Source organism: Drosophila subobscura, chromosome O, assembly GCF_008121235.1.
Source record: "Drosophila subobscura isolate 14011-0131.10 chromosome O, UCBerk_Dsub_1.0, whole genome shotgun sequence".
NCBI classification, from domain to species: domain Eukaryota; kingdom Metazoa; phylum Arthropoda; class Insecta; order Diptera; family Drosophilidae; genus Drosophila; species Drosophila subobscura.
Window position 1 is genome coordinate 21,635,649 of NC_048533.1, and position 11,504 is coordinate 21,647,152.

Consider the following 11,504-nt stretch of genomic DNA (forward strand, 5'->3'; position numbering starts at 1 on the left):
CGCACACGCACTCTCACACACTCAAACAATCGCACACACGAACACACACTCACTCACTCACACACAACGTTGACGTCGCAGCGGCGTGTGTTTATTTTTAATTATTTAAATTATTTTCTTGCTTTTTCTTTTTTTGGCCAACTTCTTCTTCGTTTTGGTTTGTGAATTTGGGGTACTAGGCCTCGTTCCTAATTTGTTTTTATGCGTATGCCGCCTCTCGCTCTCTATCTATCGCTCTCCCTCTCTCTCTCTCTATCACGGCGGAAACGGTGCGTAGCTGCGTATCTGAGAATCTCCGTATCTGTGTATCTCCACACGCACTCGCAATCGCAACGGCACTCGCACTTCTCACTTCGACGAACTTCACTTGCACTTTTCTCCCTTGTATTTTGTTTCGACTTGCTGGAGTTGTCGGCTGCGAACTTGCGAATTTTTAGCTGGCGGATTTTGTATCTGTTTTGGGGCTGGCTGGCTGGCGGATGGCTCTCTTGGCTGGTGCGAATCGTTCGCGCGCGCATTCAAGAATGATTCTGTGCGGTGCTCGCTGGTGCTGGCTGGTTGCCTTTGCCGCCGGGCCGCAGTGGACTCGGCTTTTGCGCTCGCTCGGCCGGCCTCGTTCGGCTTTGGGGCTTTCGTGGGGGCTTTGCGGCTCGGGCTCTCTTTGGCACGCTCTGCTCTCTTTGCCGTTCAGGTGGCGGCGGGGGAGGCAACGACCACCACCCTGCTTGCGCTCTCGCTCTGGCCTTCGCCATCCCTTTCTGACACTCGCGAATTTTCCGGTTTCTCGCGACGTTTGTTTTTGTTTCTCTGCTTTGTGCTGGCCTTTCGCATGCTTGCCGTTTTGTTTATGTATCTCAATCCCTGCAACAGCCGTGCGCTCGCTTCCGCTCTCGGCTCCACTCACTCACTCACGATGCGATGTGCTCTCTGCGCCGTCGCCGCTGCTCTCCCATTCACTCAATCTCGCTCACTTCGCGAACGACTCGCGAAATGCAAACCTGAACGGCACCGAAAAACAACTCACTCAAAGCACTCGAAAGCGATTCACGTTTACGTAACTCAACGCAAAATGTACGGGTTTAGTTTATCGCGGTATATCTTTGAGCTTTTCCGACGTCCAATGTCCACCGTTGTCCGCTGTATGCTGCAGCTACCTGCGTCGGCGCAGTGCAGTCACAAAACTTGCTTTATATAATGTGTTTACGTTTACCTGTCGCCCGCTGTCCAACATATCCCTCTCCCGCTCTTCTGTGTTCCCTGATCGCGAAGCCTTTGTCGCTGCCGCTGCCACTAATCGCCGCTCGCTGTTCGCTTTGATTTAAGAGCAATTAACTTTGACTTAAGAGAAATATTTCTGTTGTTTATGACGCGCCGGCCCGCTGACGATGCGATGACGAAACGGCAAATAGCAAACGGCAAACGGCGCTTTTCGTTGGATATTCCGCATGCACAATACTCTTGCATAGAGTTGATTAACTTTAGGTCAGACCTCCAGGCCGCACTGAGTATTAGTTCTCCATCTACCGATCTACCTGGAAGTGTATTCCAAACTTCGACCTGCGCAAACACGTGTTTTCTATCTGTTTGCCTTTCTATCTCTGCTTCTCACTTTCTGGCTTAGCCCATGCTGGGATTTTAGCACTTAGTAGGGGATTTTTAGGTTTAAGACTGTAATGCCATCATGTTTATGCAGTGTTTATGACGCACACAGTGACAGCAGTTGGAGCATTTACTCATCACGCTGTGTGCCGGGCTGTGATGGGAAGACGGAGAGCGCGGAAGGGGGAGGCTAATTTTTACACAGTTTATGCTGGGGGAAAGCCCTGCTTGGGGCCTGTTTTGAGGAAAGCTGATGATGATTCTTGACCTCAATCGGGGGCTATTGAGTGAGGTTCATCCGATCCCATGCCCTATTTGGGTACTATTCAAATTTCGTGAAACAAGACGAACCCGTCTGTGCTTTGTCTTCCCAACTCCAGGGAAAGTGGAAACGTGTTTGTCATTTTGCTTGAAAGCAGAGATTACCACCCCATGGCACAAAACCAAATGCAAGACAAAAACATTTTTGGAGTGCGACTGGAAGTCTGCTTCTGTTTTGCTGCTTCTGCGATTATGCTGACCAATGCTGGCTGCTGATAGCCACTCTCCTTCGTATCAGTAACTTCACCGCAGTGCAGCTTATCAGAGACACATAAGAACGGCTGTATGTGTGTGTGCCCTTCTTTTCTTCTTTGTTTTCATACCACACAAAAGTGGGCAAAACCGCACCCGAAATGCGAATGCAGCCTGGGAAATGCGGCCAGCGAGTGAGCCGATTACGTTGCCATTCCCCGTTTCCCCTTCCCAACCGACTAGCAGACGGAATCGTCATATGTGTTCCACAGCTGATAATGAATACGGTACACCAGATAAGGGGAAACCACAAGGCTAGCAGCCTACATACACATGTACATACTTATGCATAAATATTTGTGTCTGCTGCCCGAAGGAGTGATGGAAAGGGAAAGGGCAAGGGCAGGGCAAGGGCGGAGCATGCGGTTAACGCGTCAAAGCAATTACGTTGCTTAAACAACAACAACTAAGCAAACAATCGAATGAGCTCGGGGTCTTGGCTGGGGCTGTTGCTGGGACCGGTCCAGTTACCCTGCGTATCTGCAGTGGCGCATGCGCACAGATTTGTCACTTGCTGCTGCATCGTCACCATCCTCATTATGTTTATCAGGGAAACGTGCCAGGCTCCCCTGCCCCTTCCCCTGCCCTGCCTGTTGCACCCCTTCGCTGCCACATTGATCATTTTGAAATGCGTGAACGCGTGCCGGAAACCTGAGGCGCATGCGCAATTTCGCCACGAAAAACGAGCAAAAAGATATTCGCATTCGCACTCGTAAATATCTGCACTTTGCTTTTGGGAAGCTTGAAAGCGCAAAAATGTATGAGAGCGGAATGGGAATTGGGAATTGTGTGGCCTTTCGCTTACTGCCATTAAAAATGGGTCGGAAGTGGAGTCTAATTATGGAGAATCGATGCGGGTTAGATAGCCAAAATGGTGCTTAAATTTCTTTATATTCTGCTGTGTAGCTCAGCTGCATGACAAGTGTTTAGAGTTTAGATATTTGCAAGCAGAAAATATGCAAAATTATAAAAAGATTCCTGGCAAAATACAGAGAATACAGGCAGAAATTAAATGAACTTTAAATAAAAGAAATAAATATAACAGAGAGGAGTTTGATGAAAGATTTCTAGCACAAAAGGTTTCCAAGATTCTTTGATAACTTCACATAATGTTAGTAAAGAGTTGGTGCTAAAAAACATCAAGATTTTCCACACATATTACCCAACGATGACTCATTCCTTGGGGTCCAATATCCACTTTATGTTTTCCTACATGCACTTCTATTTGCTTTCACTTAATTTGCATTTGAATTGCATTTGAAATAAACATATATTTAGACGTGCTTTGACCATAAACCAGAAATGAAATGCATTCAATTTGCATTTAAGCCGTTTCATGACTAATTTCAGCACTCAATATAAATTGTGTGCTTAGATTTCGTAGGCTAGAACGTATAAGTAAAAGTCCTTTCTAGCCGGCAGCCAGCCTGCCTGCCTTCGACTTTCCTCTATTGGCAGTTCTACGAGTCGACTGCGATCACTCATTGCCTGCATGATCATGTAGAGACCGACTGCCTGGCACCCCCGGCACCCTCTTCAGCACTGCCTTTACCGACTGCTGGCTGCTGCCACCATTGACAGCCAGTTAAGTCCAATTAAAGGCTATCTGCCCGAACGTATCTGCGAGAGTGCTTGTATCCCATTGACCGGCGAGCAAATTGCCATATCCATGTCAGACGAACTAAACTCCAGAGTCCCCCCGAGTGGGTTTTTCGCTTTGCTCATTTGTTTGACTACTAGGCCCAGGCAGGCCCAGAAGGTTGCAGCAGCTAATTGCCCATTACCCTGCCTCGGCCCTGGCAATTTTATTTGAGTTAACTGCAAATGCAACAGCAAAGACTTTCAAATGTCCAACGAGGTCTGCTGCCAGCTGGCTTGGCTTGGCTTGGGCAATGATCTGCTACTCCATCTGCGTCTCCATCTCCGGCTGCTGCAATTTTGCAAGAATACGCGGACCACAGGGGAGTGGAGTTGGGAGCTTTGCCCACGTGCTGAGCAGCACAATTTGGGTTAATTGTCCCGCAAAATGCAACTCCCATTGTTGGCTGCTTAACGCCTGATAATTTTGACACTCGCTGCCAATATGATCGAGCGGGGAGCCGAGCCGCTCGCAGGCTGACTCAGCTGAGTCCGCGATAATAAATGTTTTTGCCATTGTCATTGGAAGCGCAAGTTCTCCTTTCGCATCCATCTGGCTTTGTGTATCAGAATTTACGTAATTTCCCCTGCACGATCATGCAACTTCTGCCTGCCAATTGCGATTCAACGTGCAAATGGAAAATCGAAATTGAATGACAAATTTGATTTGTATCGCAGCGCATCGCACTTTTTGCACTTGGAGGAGCTGCGGGTGTGAGTCAATGATGGGGTTGGTTGGGCCACAGTATGCCGGAAGTTTTCTTCTTGTTGTTGCTGCTGTTGTGCACATGTGAACATGAACATGGGCGTGGCCGCACCACCCCCCTTTCGACACTGTCCCTGCTCCCATTGAGTCACTCAGCAAAACGAAATGGAATATTGTGTTCGTTCGCATTTTTTGTTGTGTTTGTGTTGTGTTCGCTGCTGTATCTAAATTGAAAGCCACTTAACCCATTTCGAGCATAATGCGAAACAGTTTGAGCTGTCTAATGGGCGCTCTCTTCAGCTTTATTGGTTGAGAGATGCGACGGCTGCCTGCTAGCTGCCTGCCTAATGAAGTTTGAATAAACAGCAACAGCCACAACAGCAGGCAGGCAGGCAGGCACCAGGCAGCACCCAGAAAAGTCATTAAAGAAACTGTTTTTCTTTTGGATGCCACAGCAGTTTGTGGGTCATTATATAAGTAAAGCCGATCGCCGGATCGTCCGATCGGTTCGACTCACACTCACTGCTGTCGACTATGAGTGCGATTCGCTTTGCTTTCGCAATGAATGTTGGCCTGGTCAGGTCTCGGGTCTGAGATGATGCAAGCTGCATGGAGAGTGCCACTGAGCAGCGATCGATCTTTGGTCTCCGATCAGTGGGTGGTGCTTGAGGGTTAGTTAAAGTTTAAACTTAGTTACAGAGAAGACCGGGAAGGCTGGAACAGTGTGCTGAAATGTGATATGTGATCGAGGTTTATGCCCAGACAGTTAAGCTGCCACAGCGGATGGCTCTCTTTTCTGCTATTGAATGACTATTGATATCTCAATTGAGCAATTACTCTGGGCTTTGATTTGTTTCCCTCTCTGCGGAAAAACACTCTAAAAACTTTCCCAAAACAAATGGAAATGCCTGCAAAGTCGATTCGACAATAAAATGTAACGAAAAACACATTCGAGAGACGCCGCTTAAAGTTTCTAAGTAGCACGTACGTAACATGGCTAACGGGTAATTTGGCCAACAAACAACTGTTGTTGTAGCTGTGATTGTTGCTTTGATTGTTGTTGCGGTTTTTCGGAGCCAACATAAATTCAAAACATAAACATAACTGTAATTGCGGAGTGTAATTGCAGCGAGTAGAAGCGGAAAACGAAAGTGCAGCGAGTGAAGGCAAAAGCCAAACCTCAGAGCAGGCTAGGACTCGGTCTTCGCATAATTGTAAGCCAAAAACAATTTTTAAATGCGTTACAATTTCAATCAAATGCGAATCAAATTTGTTGTAGCATTTTAGAAAGCCCATGGGGTGGGGAGACAGACAGGGTGGAGAGGGGTGGAGCGGGGAACAATGAAATTGAATTTGATTTCTTGATCGCCCAGGCACTTCACGAGTGGCAGCGGCAGCGGCAGAGCCACAGCTCGCAAGTGAAAGTAAAAACCAAAAAATAACAAAAAAGTGAAACTAAAAAGCAGCTTCAACAGCAACAACCACGACTCCTCGGCTTTCATGGGTGTTATGAAACGCAAGTCAGTCAACCAGCTAGTGGAAATACACTAGAAGTTGGAAGATGGAAGACGCAGAGGCAGTGTGGCTGAGGCTGAGGCTGAGCAGGAGGCCTCTGTGCAGACTGGCAAGTCATGCAAGCGGCTGCGCAGGTGCGAGAAACTTTCAGCAGCCAACGGCATTGACTCTCCACCACCACTGACTCCACCAACAAAATCGAATTGAAATTCAAATTCAAATTTCAATGACTCGATGATGTTGTTGTTCGCACATTTGTGGCCGTTCGATGCGGGACTCGAGAGCGTGTCTGGAGGCCATAGACGCATGCGCAAACGCATTAGCGGGGTAATTGCCGCAGCACTTGCCTCAAGATTGACTTGTCCAAAGTTGAAGGATCCCCCAATCGATAGCAACCTCGACTGTGGCAACCCTGAGTCGAAGGATCTTCAAGCTTTGCCCTTTCACAGTCTGCACAATTATTATTTTTCGACTTTTTCTTGTTGCTAGGCAAAAGCCAAACTGTTGCTTGGGGCATGCCACTGCTGCTGCCGCACAATTACCGCTATGTCTGAGGTGCGACTGTCTCTGTCTGGGGGCGAAGCTGGCTACCTGCTGATTTCCAAACATTAACTTAATTTTTTCTCTCATTTTTTCTCCTCCGTTGCCTCGGCACTGGAATTAATTATGCGTTTGCGCTCAATTTGTAGACGAAGGCGGGCGGGTCTGACGGGGGCGTTGTGGCAGGTGAAAGATTTGCGGGTGGCAACTCCCAACTCTCGAATTTCGACACGGTTTGGGCTCGCTCTCCCTCTCGCAGAGTTTCACAACGGATTGAAATCGCTTCTCGGCTAGGCCCGAAGCACTCTTGGGCAACATCTTTCGGGCCTTGCAGGCTTACAGCTTGCAGCCTCTTGAGTGCATCGCAGGTGGCATTCTCTGCACGGCTCAGCAATAAAGATTTTAATTAAACGATTGGCTGAGCCGTCCCAAAATTGATGACCAAACCACAGGCGGGCATGTCCGAAATAACACATTTGGTTTGGCTCTTTTACACATTGCAATTTGTGTTTTTGTCTAGTGTGAAAATATCAGAAAAGTGTCTTAGTTGTTGAGGATTTTCCGCAACAATGGGCTGATGTTTTCATAGAATTTTTCAATTATATGAGACAGCAGGAGTAGGGACAATCTAAGCCCTGTCTATTGTTTCACGCAGTTGCTTTATTCAATTAAAAATGAGACTTCTAATCAAACTGCCCTGCTGCTCTGGATATAACTATTTTCCCACTGCTTTATGGCCTCTTTTTCACGCACACAGAAGCCAAGGCAAAATGCAAACATCCATCTGCATCTGCATCTGCAGACACACAAGCGGCGAGTATCTGTTAATGCCAAGGTGGCAAAGTATCTATTAGATGCCGTTAGCCTCTAACTGCCATCGTTTTATTCGCTGCCAACACGCAGTCCAGTCCAGTCCAGTCCAGGCAAATCCACGCTTGTGTCAGCGTTTGAGCGTTTTCAAAATTGGCTTTCATATAGGTAACCCTCCCCCCGCTCAGAGCGGTGGCTGGACTGCAATTACTGGCGACAGGCGCAGGAAGCGGCAAATTAGAAGAAAAAGTCGCTGGCAATTGCATTCGGGGATCGGATCCAGGCGCATTATCCTGCGGCTGCCAGTCGTCGTCCAGCAGCGATTAGCCGCCAAAGCTGAATGCCATAATTTCCGCGTTTGACGTGTGGCAAGCACGCGAATGAGTGCCCACTGAGTACCCTGTAATCGTAGACCAAAAGGCAGTATGGAATACAGAACTTCAATCAAACTAAAAGCGAATGAAAATCAAGAAAATGTGTGGAAAACTTTTACAATAAAGTTCCCATTGAATTTCTGTCTTGTCATACACTTACTATATGGCATTAAAGGGTATCTAATAGTCTTTAATGTTCTATCAAAACCCGACTCCTAGTTGCTTTGCGCATGGAAGCGGCTCGGGCGTTTCTTTCATTGGAATGGAGCCATAAAAGTTAATGATTTTCGAATTAGTTGTTTGATAAGCCATCCCCAAAATGGCCACGAACATGACAAATTTCAGTGCAGTTTTTTGTGGAAAGTTGAGTGAAGAGTTGGGTGTAGCACAGGCACAGACCGTGTTATTATCTTTATGCATAGATACAGATACGAGTTAGTGCTGGCACTGGGACTGGCAGCCGAGTAATGAGCATGAATGTGGGCCAACTCATGTCGAGGCTATGCAATTATGCTCAAGAGCGGAGCACTGGAGTTGCCAGAGAACTGTGCCAAGGCGGGCAGAGATGGAAGATGGAAGTTGGAGCTAGAGAACGGTGCCTCAACGCACTCGAAACTGAAAAACAAACCAACCGCCAGCATAATAATTATTTTGTTTCACTTTTGACATTTGCCTGCATCCGCGTCTGCCGCTGCTCCACTCTGCCCCTCTGTGTCTCTCTCTCTCTCTCTCTCTCTCTATCTGGGCAATTGTATCTTTGGCCTGAGAACAATGAGACATAACACTAAATTAGCATTAGCATTAACCCGGAAACTTACGCAGCTGCGCCTGCACTGCCTCCATGGAGACTGGAGGGTGTTGCACGCTCCCCCCACCCTCCGGCCCGGTCTGACTCATGTTGCAGGTGTGGCCTGTCCCAGTTGGTTGCTGGAGTTGCAAATTAACTTGTTTGCCATGCCATTAGATGCCGCAAATTTATGGTTTATATGATTTTGGTCAACCAAGCAAGAAGTGGGTCGCCATCGTCGTCGTCGTGCAAATGCTGAGAAGAAAAATCCTCCACATATATTTTCCAGCATTCTTTTGCCACTCGTGGCACTGTGGCACTGTCTGTGCCGCTGTGTCTGACCCACTTGCCAAACGGAAAGTGAAAACATGCTGGCCTTAATTGATATTTGGGCCATTCACTCGCTTATAAAATTCGCAAAAACTAACAAAAACCAAAAACCAAAACCAAAAGCCACAATGCAAAGTTCGCCTCGTTGGAATGGGATTTTGGCATGCCAAACGAGTTGGAAAGTGCGAATTTTTGCACGTCTCGGCATTAGCATAAGGCAAAAGCACACAAAATAAAACAAGAAGCAAATACTAAAACCAAAACAAAAATCAAAGCCACAAAAGACCTTCCATAGAGACCAAAAGTGGAGGAAACCATTTCGAGTTATTTTATGCTCAAGATATAAAAAATAAACAATAATAAACTATTTATAGTTATTTATGAAGAGCTTCATTAGCGTGGAGACATCTTGATTGTGGAGCGCAGCGAATATTTTATAGATTTATAAGGGATAGACCTAATTTCCTACAGAGATACATATGTAGATGAATGGATAAAGGATTAATGATCTACAAATGATCCTAGCGCTATCTTGATTAAGTGCTGGAGTTACTTGAAGTCTTCCAGATAGAATCAGTTCTGATATGCAACTCCGTTCCTGCCTCTGTCACTTGGGACTCCAACTTCACACTAGCTTAACACTTTCGCATGGCTGCGGACACGGACTATGAGCTCAAGTCCGAGTCCGAGTTGGAGCTTTAGCTCGCGCCACTTGGCGGCAAAGCCAAACAAAATAAAAGCATCTCCATGGCTGTTGGCTCTTGGCTGCGATGCGGCAGCAAGTCGCGTGTATCTTATGTGTCGGCGCTGCTCGACGGTGCAAACAGCTGCTGATGTGCTACGCAAACAATGATTGGCATTTGTTGTTATCTCTGCTGCTGCTGCTGGTTGTTGCTGCTGCTGCTGCTGTCGAAGTATTTGCACTCTTTGAAAATTGCCAAGATGCTAAGGAAGGCGGCAACGGGGCAGTCATTGCCGATGCATCGGCGGGCAGCTTTGAAAACTTTTGAAATTGTTGCCCATTTTGCTATGATACGGCAGCGAGGCATGTGGCATGAGCATGGAGGCAGAAGGCACTTGTTGAAAACAACTTAAAGTGCATGGAAACTAAAGTTTAATTAAGGAATCTCCTCGCAACAGAGAGGCGCTCTGTGAGCTCTGGCTCTAAACTACATAATGAAGAGAGGAATGCCCAGCACTACTTACCGCTTGGCATCGTAAGGATTACCTGGATCACATTATACGAGTGTTCCCCCTTTATGTCTTTTTTTATACGCACCTGTAAAGAGAGTAAGCGGAAAAAAGTGGGTTACAACTTGCTTTAATCGCTCAATAAAGCGTTGGCAAACAAATGTTGCATTTAAATTTCCACAGCAGGAAACCCAAAAACGATTTTGGAGTTAGTTTTTCCTCGACAGCTGGTAAACACCTGTGGGCCACAAATCGTTCGGTGGGGCAGCGCGCCCGGCAGCCGGCAAATGCTGCAGAAAAATATGCGGGACGGGAGGGAATTGTTAAAGTTGTTGCATAAAGCAAAGTTGCTCCCCAGAAGCAAGTGGGCAGCAGAAGCAGAAGAAGAGAAGAAACCGCTCGCTGCCAGTTGCGAGCTTTGCCGTGCGAAAAAAAGTGAAAGTAATGCAACAAAGTTACAACAACAATGTGGCCAAAAACAGTAGCCAATAGGCCATAAACAACAACAACAACAACACAGAAGTTGCATGAGGATGGGTGGGTAGTGGCAGCAGAAAAAAATCCATATACAAATTTCCACAGGTGAATGAATTTGTGAAGAGAAAAAGCAACACAAAAACCAACTTCAATCTGCAAAAATTGTTGCCAAAAGTATGATTATATTTCAGGCATGCCCCTCGCTCTCTCTGTCCCAATCGAATGTCAGACATCTTCCACACAGAGAGAGACCACAAAGAGAGACACACAAATTCCACGAAAAAGATACCTCTGGCTGCTTGCAGTCACAAATGGGAGATGCAATGGGAGGATAAAGGAAACATTGTAATTGAGTCAAAGCTGATGCTGCTGGCTGTTGCTTGTTGGCTTGGCCGAAAAGTTGAGTTGTCAAAAAACTAACGAGCGGCAGCATAAAATCATTAGCCATAATGAGAAGAGCAACAGCAGCGATGGCTGCGTTTTGCATGCGAATGCGGAAATGTTTGCTCTGCTCCCTGCGCGGAGGGTGGGCGCAGGGGCCCGTGGCGGTGTCTAGGCAAACACAGCCAAAACACAATGGTTACCCCGTGTGTGGGTTTATGGTCAAAATGAGGTAGATTTGCCGCTGTTTATTTGCCTAAACTGTTAGCGCTAGTTTGAACATGACGAGACTTGGCTATCGGAGTGGCTGTCGGGCTGGCTGGCCTTCCGCTATTTGTCTTGCAGTTACGCTCTGACAATTGAACAAAAATGCAGATATGCTTGTACATACTCGTAAATAAGTTGTCTGTTGAAGGGAGCGTGGAATTGTCAAAGATTATTGTTAGCAGGAGAAATTGAATATAATTATTTTTCAGCCTAAAATAAATACAGAAAAGCTGCCTGCTGCCTGCTACCTACCTTGATCATTTCTGGGAATGATTAAGCACTCCATAACATTGACCTTTGACCCAGCTAGCAACGC

The 11,504-nt window shown here is 46.7% G+C and overlaps 1 protein-coding gene across 2 annotated transcripts in view; it reads right to left on the reverse strand.

Annotated features, from left to right (window-relative positions):
• The window catches only part of LOC117899019 (probable serine/threonine-protein kinase mps1), a 120,336-nt gene that overhangs the window by 63,876 nt on the left and 44,956 nt on the right, over positions 1–11,504 (reverse strand). The window lies entirely within an intron of this gene.